At 43.3% G+C, this 8,410-nt stretch overlaps 1 protein-coding gene across 1 annotated transcript in view; it reads left to right on the top strand.

The window, feature by feature from the left end:
- PRELID3B (PRELI domain containing 3B) overlaps positions 1-8,410 on the top strand; it is a 137,309-nt gene that overhangs the window by 43,775 nt on the left and 85,124 nt on the right. The gene's annotated exons all lie outside the window — the stretch shown is intronic.

Raw genomic sequence — 8,410 nt, forward strand, 5'->3', positions numbered from 1 at the left:
CCCACACACTGCTATTTATAGCAGCATGCCTAATTACTGGAGCCCCACCCAACCACAGGTGGCCTAATTTTCTCTTGTAATAATCCTTCAGTTGTTGTCTCCTATGCATCACTCTATGCATGTGTGGATGTGCCATTAATTCTTGTTCAGAATCCAAGGATGATACGGATGATTGATCTCCTCCTCGGCTGTCTGCCAAACTTCCCTCTTCCCTGTCACTCATGCTTTCTTGGTCAGAGGAGGCTTCATCGGCAGATTCCATCGGGAGCAAAACAGGCCTGCGTCATGTGGATGTCTCCCCCACATCCACTGCACATTCCTTGGGGTAGGAGCTGGGCCAGAGCTAACCACAACACAATCTATGCTCCATGGTATCTGGTCTCCACCTTTTATTGATAATGGTCAAATGACAAAGTCATCAAGTCAAACATTTTGTGTCTAAATAGTGCAGGCAGACTCCAGCCATATCAGACACAGAAATTATTATAACCATCATTAAGAACTCATTTTCAGACGATGAGAAGCAACTAAAAGAACCTTGGAAGCCACGGAGGTATTGATCAGGATCAGCAGAGAGAGCAAGGATGAGTCAATAATCTGGGATTGTGAAGTTCTGGCTGGATTCTTTGGAACAACCTGCAAAACATTGAGAATCATTGCTGGACAGAAAGTTAAACAACTATGGGGTGCAAAACGTGAGTCTGGCAGAAGAACCTCCTTGGAGTAGTATTAGGGGTCAGTCTTTAAGTTTCCTTTCAATCCAATTTATTCATGATCAAGCTAGTTGTATTGGAAATTCAGCTATATAAGACCACCCATCCAGGTGTGACCCAGTGTTGGAAAACAGCTCTGTACTTTGCATGATTATTTACATTATTGCCCACAAGATCATATGCTGCAACGTCCTGCCTGTCGGCGACTACTTCAGCTTCAACCACAACAACACAAGAGCATACAACAGATTTAAACTTAATATTAACTGCTCCAAACTTGACTGTAAAAAATATGACTTCAGTAACCGAGTTGTCGAAGCGTGGAACTCATTACCGGACTCCATAGTGTCATCCTCAAACCCCCAACACTTTACCCTTAGATTATCTATGGTTGACCTATCCAGATTCCTAAGAGATCAGTAAGGGGCGAGTAGAAGTGCACTAGAGTGCCTTCCGTCCCCTGTCCTATTGCTCTCCTATATCTCCTATACCTTTCTTCTATTCCTATATTTCTTCTTCTATTCTTTCATTGATATGTTCTATTACTTTATCTTCTTTTCTATTATTTCTTAGATATATTTTACTATGAGTATCTCCTCTATAACCTTCATCATGTATTTTATTATGTATATATAGATATATACCCACTAAAACCCTCATTGTGTATTGGACAAAATAAAAGAATAAAAAAATAAATAAAATAAATGATATTTTGTCAAGGTGTATGGAATCACGTTCTGAACATTTACATTGTCCACTTGACCATTATGGCATTATGGCTTGTCTAACTTCTGAATGATCTCTAACTTGGATTTACTATTTTTACAGATTAACTATTTGGGAAACTCCTTAAGACATACTTATATTTTCTTTCTCTTTTCTAAATCAACTGGCCAGGAGATTATACAGATACAGATTAGCAATGTTGGAAGGGACCTTCTAAGTCATCTAGTCCAACCCCAGCCCAAGCAGGAGACCCTACACCATTTCTGAAAATTGGCAGTCCAATCTCTTCTCTTTTTTTCCAATATATATTTTTTATTTTCCCCAACATAGAATGTGCAGTCTCTTCTTGAAAGGCTCCAGTGATGAAGTTCCCACAACCTCCGAAGGTAACTTCTGTTCCACTGGTCAATTGTTCTTACTGCCAGAAAATTTCTCCTTACTTCTATCCAGGTTGAATCTCTCTTTGATCAACTTCCATCCATTATTCCTTGTCTGGCCTTCGGATGCCTTGGAATTCTTCCTGTTTTGGCTGTCCAATGATTTATAGGCAAATCTATGGCTTTATAAATTTGGAGAATCCTTGTAGTTTTCTTCTCTTCTTGGATGTGCATCAAATAAAGGCAAACTTTACTGGGAGAATGGTGAACTTCTTTGAAATTTTGGATATTTATTTTATTTATTTATTTATTAAATTTGTATGCCGCCCCTCTCCATAGACTCAGGGCGGCTTACAGCAGTGATAGAAACAATGTACAATACAAATCTAATAATACGAAGTTAAAAACCCATAATTTAAAAAACATGCACACAACACACCATACATAAATTATATAGGCCTGGGGAAGATATTTCAATTCCCCCATGCCTGACAGCAGAGGTGGGTTTTGAGAAGTTTATGAAAGGCAAGGAGGGTGGGGGCAATTCTGATCTCTGGGGGGAGTTGGTTCCAGAGAAGTCTCTTCCCCTGGGTCCCGTCAAATGACATTGTTTAGTCGACGGAACCCGGAGAAGGCCGACTCTGTGGGACCTAACCGGTCACTGGGATTCGTGCGGCAGGAGGCGGTCCCGGAGATATTCTGGTCCGATGCCATGAAGGGCTTTATAGGTCATAACCAACAATTTGAATTGTGACCAGAAACTGATCGGCAACCAGTGCAGACTGCGGAGTGTTGGTGAAACATGGGCATACTTGGGAAAACCCATGATTGCTCTCACAGCTGCATTCTGCACAATTTGAAGTTTCCGAACACTTTTCAAAGGTAGCCCCATGTAGAGAGCATTGCAGTAGTCGAACCTCGAGGTGATGAGGGCATGAGTGACTGTGAGCAATGAGTCCCTGTCCAGATAGGGCCGCAACTGGTGCACCAGGCGAACCTGGGCAAATGCCCCCCTCGCCACAGCTGAAAGATGTTTCTCTAATGTGAGCTGTGGTTCGAGGAGGACACCCAAGTTGCGGACCCTCTCTGAGGGGGTCAATGATTCTCCCCCCTCACATCCATGTGTCTTGGATGTTCTCCCCAAAATACCTGTCATGAAAGGACAGCTTGTCCATTCCCTAAGGGGCTGCCACCTTGATTGTGGCTAATCCTGAAGCAATCCTGTCCCAGGATCCTCCCCCCCCCCCCCCCGTAGCTTATCTCTGTCTTTTTTTTTTTCATGGCCTCCATAACACTCTGTGTCTTTGCTGAGACATCATTCTGAAAACAAAAGCATTCTGTTCCAGGAGAAGCCATAGCAATGCATGTTCCTCCGTGATAGGGAGAGGTCTTGTTATCTGTGAGCACCAAGCTTCCCAGCAATGTTGGCCAAAGGCTGCAGTGATGCTGCGAGGGTGTTAGACTTCCTCAATTGAAGAAGGGCACCTTATTTGTTTAGGCTGCAGCTTCATTAGAGGAAGGACTGCAGAATTCATTTTTAATTGTGCACCGGAACTCCAGACAAAAATAGAAATTATGAGCCCAAGGCTTTCACAATGACGAAGGTCCAGGTAGGACGGTTAAGTCAGAAAGATAATTGTTGTGGTTAGCTCTGTCCCAGCTCCTGCCCCAAAGGACTGTGGATGTGGGGGAGACATCCACATACCGCAGGCCTGTTTTGCTCCCGGTGGAATCTGATGATGAAGGCTCCTCTGACCAAGAAGACATGAGTGACAGTGAGGAGGAGAGTGTGGCAGACAGCTCAGAAGGAGATCAATTGTCTAGCTCCTCCTTGGATTCGGAACAAGAGTTAATGATACAGCCACGCTTGCGGAGAGCGATGCATAGGCAGCAACAACTGAGAGATTATTATCAAAGAAAATGAGGCCACCTGTGGTTGGGTGGGGCTGTAGTAATTAGTGAGGCTGCTATAAATAGCAGCCTGTGGGTTTGGCCATTGTGGAGGATTATCTGATCATTGTGTTTCGTGCCTGCCTTGCTGACTTCGACCTTTGTGTGCTGCTCCCACCATACTGGCCTTCTGAAAGGCTACAAAGACCTGGCTTTGCCAGTAGGCCTGGGGGCCATGAAACTTATTTATTTATTAGATTTGTATGCCGCCCCTCTCCGTAGACTCTGGGCAGCTCACAGTAATAATAAAACAATGTACAACAAATCTAATATTTAAAAGTAACTAAAAAGCCCTTATTTAAAAAGCAAGACATACACACAAACACACCATGCCTGATGGCAGAGGTGGGTTTTAAGGAGTTTATGAAAGGCAAGGAGGGTGGGGGCAATCCTAATCTCTGGGGGGAGCTGGATCCAGAGGGTCGGAGCCGCCACAGAGAAGGCCTGGGGGCCATGAAACTTATTTATTTATTAGATTTGTATGCCGCCCCTCTCCGTAGACTCTGGGCAGCTCACAGTAATAATAAAACAATGTACAACAAATATAATAATTAAAAGTCACTAAAAAACCCTTATTTAAAAAGAAACATACACACAAACATACCATGCATAAACTGTATAGGTCCAGGGGAAATTTCTCAGTTCTCCCATGCCTGGCGGCAGAGGTGGGTTTTAAGGAGTTTATGAAAGGCAAGGAGGGTGGGGGCAGTTCTAATCTCTGGGGGGAGCTGGTTCCAGAGGGTCGGAGCCGCCACAGAGAAGGCTCTTCCCCTGGGTCCCGCCAGACGACATTGTTTAGTCGATGGGACCCGGAGAAGGCCAACTCTGTGGGAACTAACTGGTCGCTGGGATTCGTGCAGCAGAAGGCGGTCCCAGCGATATTCTGGTCCGATGTCATGAAGGGCTTTATAGGTCATAACCAACACTTTGAATTGTGACCAGAAACTGACCGGCAGCCAATGCAGACTGCCGAATGTTGGTGTAACATGGGCATACCTAGGGAAGCCCACGATTGCTCTCGCAGCTGCATTTTGAACGATCTGAAGTTTCTGAACACTTTTCAAAGGTAGCCCCATGTAGAGAGCGTTACAGTAGTCGAATCTCAAGGTGATGAGGGCATGAGTGACTGTGAGCAGTGAGTCCCGCAATTGGTGCACCAGGCGAACCTGGGCAAACATCCCCCTGGCCACCGCTGAAAGATGTTTCTCTAATGTGAGCTGTGGATCGAGGAGGACGCCCATGTTGCGGACCCTCTCTGAAGGGGTCAATAATTCCCCCCCCCCCAAAGTGATGGACGGACAGATAGAATTGTCCTTGGGAGGCAAACCCCACAGCCACTCCGTCTTATCAGGGTTGAGTTTGACATCTATCATGGCCACATTACATTGAATGGTATGCATGTGTGTACTTGGATTGATTGAGTTATGGGTTTTTAACTAGCATTTATAGTTTTAGATTTTCATATTTGACTTCTTTTTTATTGTATTTGTATCTTTTATATTGTTGTAAGCTGCCCTGAGTCCTTCAACCATACACACACATATAGTTTTACTACACAAACATAAAAAAGAAAAAACCACTTCTACTATAACCAGCCCCACTTTTCTCCCCATCTCCTTCCCCTGCCCCACTTTTTCTAAACGTGTTTATTAGGGAGTCGCTACATACATGACATGTCCCTATTAAAGAAAAGACTAATTTAGTAAAACCAGCTCTTCGGCTATATCCAGAAACACACTCCAGCTGGGACTCAAGTGAACTTCCCTTGGTCTTATCAACTGGCACCACATGGGCAAAGTCAAAAGATGAAAATTAGCTCAACCGAAGAGATCTGCCCCCTCACCCCCCCAGTCTTCCAAAAATGTTAGCATTTTTGTTCTAAGATTTAGAACTGGAGGTTTTTCACACACACACACACCCAGAATTTTTGGCACTTTCCAGAATGCGAAGCTAAATTCTGTTTTCAAAATCTATCTGGCCTAGGAGTTGGCGGTGGAGGAAAGGGAGTTATTTGGTAACATCACCTACAGACAAAGGATTACACATATTAGGAAACATTGTCTTTTTCTACTGGTGATGTCCACAGGAGCGGGCAGCTTGGACTGATGAAAGCAGAGACCGGAAATGTTGCTGTAGCAAACCCCTCTCCTTTTTACACATGAATCGTAATAACATACACACAGCCAGAAGGCACAGAAAATGTAGCATGGTGCCTTGAAACAGCTTTCATCTTTGTGATAAAAGCAGCGTGACCTAGCAGCTGCTGCTGTTTTCTGCCCAGGTTTTATGCCACCACCGCAGTAAATCTTGCTCTACTTTAAATACTAGTTGGATCAGCTGACTATTTATTTTATTTATTTATTTTGTCCAATACACAATGAGGGTTTTAGTGGGTATATATCTATATATACATAATAAAATACATGATGAAGGTTATAGAGGAGATACTCATAGTAAAATATATCTAAGAAATAATAGAAAAGAAGATATAGGAATATAACATATCAATGAAAGAATAGAAGAAGAAATATAGGAATAGAAGAAAGGTATAGGAGATATAGGAGAGCAATAGGACAGGGGACGGAAGGCAGTCTAGTGCACTTGTACTCGCCCCTTACTGACCTCTTAGGAATCGGGATAGGTCAACCGTAGATAATCTAAGGGTAAAGTGTTGGGGGTTTGGGGATGACACTATGGAGTCCGGTAATGAGTTCCACGCTTCGACAACTCGGTTACTGAAGTCATATTTTTTACAGTCAAGTTTGGAGCGGTTAATATTAAGTTTAAATCTGTTGTGTGCTCTTGTGTTGTTGTGGTTGAAGCTGAAGTAGTCGCCTAGTGCGATTCCTCCCCCCACCTCCTCCATCGCCACCACTGAATAGATGAATATCCTAACTGGTAGCCAGTACTGCTTGCAAAGTAATGGATAATAAGTTCCTAAAATTCATCCAGAGCCACTTTGAACATAACTCAGAATGTGGCAACATGTTAATATTAGCAATGGAAAAGAATTCTTACTCCAGGAAGTCCCATTGTGTTGTTTTTTTTTTAAAATGGTAGTTTTCTCCTATGTGTTTTTTTAAACACCCTCCCCCCCCAGGCAGGATTAATCACATTCCACTTTGATCATCCTGCTGGGGGCTAAGGAGTTTCACAAAAAGTAGAATGGAAGAGACTTTCTGGTGCAAAACGTTATTCAGAAACCAGAGGGACTTGATTCATGCCTGCCTGCTAGGAGGAGGGTACGCAAGAGCAAAGCAGCCTATGGCTTGCAATCTGTCCTGCGTAAGTTTCCAGTTCTCAGTGTGCATGCTGGAAAAGAGTGTGCACGCGTCCTATGATCAATGTGGAAGATTCCCCCTGTCAATCATTTTGCACATTCAGTGGGAGGAGGCTCTTCTTATCCTTGCTCTCAGATGGCAAATGCCTGGACCAGCCCTGTATCTGTCTAGTCTTTCTGCTTTCAGATGAGCCACCAAAGTCCCTTCCAACTCTGTTATTCTGATTAGGGGCTAGAGAGACATATTCTACCAGCCAGCCTCTCCCTCCCTCCCTCCCTTTGCAGTTCAAACCTATCTCTGTTACAAAATCCAATGTTGCAAATCTCTTTTACACCACAGTGGAACCTACAAAGGAGATCCTACAGAAGAGCTCCTATGTAGCTCAGGGTAGAACTGTGGGTGCTCCCTGAGCTTCCTTGTTTACTTGAAGACATCTCATTACCCAACTAGATACTGATGATGTTATCTAGTTGGGTAATGAAACTGCAGGCAAACAACCGAGCTCAGGAAGCATCAAGGACTACATGGGACATGGCCAGACGAAGATGCTCGGCCCAGAAGTTTATTTATTTTATTTCTTTATTTGTTTTGCCAAGTATATATCGGTGGTATACAAAGATATAATAATATTTATATACATGATACTAGTAAGAGAGAAACATTGGGACAGGGGACGAAAGGCACTCTGATGCACTTATGCACGCCCCTTACTGACATCTTAGGAATTGGGAGAGGTCAATAGTGTCTTTAGGGTAAAGCTTTGGGGGGTTTGGTGATGATACTACAGTGTCTGGTAGTGAGCTCCATAGTTTCACCAAGCAATGCAAAGAAGCTATCAATTTATTAGACCTTAAATATTACGGCAACGAGACCATCCTAGTAGAACCTGTTTAAAACACGAGTTGCCTTTATAGGGAAGGAAGATCATCAGTACAGGCAGATCCTTGACTTACAACCACTATGGAGCCCAAAATTTCTGTTGGTAAGCACGGCATTGTTAAGCAAGTTTGGCTCCATTTTACGACTTTCCTTGCTGCATTCATTAACAGTGAATCACTGCAGAAATTAAGATAGTGATGTGGTTGAATCCAGCTTTTCCATTGATTTTGCTAATCAAAAAGGTGATCACATGATCCCAGGAGATTGCAACCGTCATAAATGTGAGTCACTGGCCAGCTGTCTGAAAGGGACGCAAGTGTGAAAAGTGGTGATACGTCACTTTTCCCACAGTTGTTGTAACTGTGAACGGTCATTAAATGAATTGTTGTATGTCGAGGACTAGCTGCTAAGGATTTTAAGGGTTCTTTTGTTCCTTCAAAGATCCAGGCCATAAATATTTCTTGAAAGGTCAACTGAATAGAAT

The sequence above is a fragment of the Erythrolamprus reginae genome, chromosome 3 (genome assembly GCF_031021105.1).
Source record: "Erythrolamprus reginae isolate rEryReg1 chromosome 3, rEryReg1.hap1, whole genome shotgun sequence".
NCBI lineage: Eukaryota > Metazoa > Chordata > Lepidosauria > Squamata > Dipsadidae > Erythrolamprus > Erythrolamprus reginae.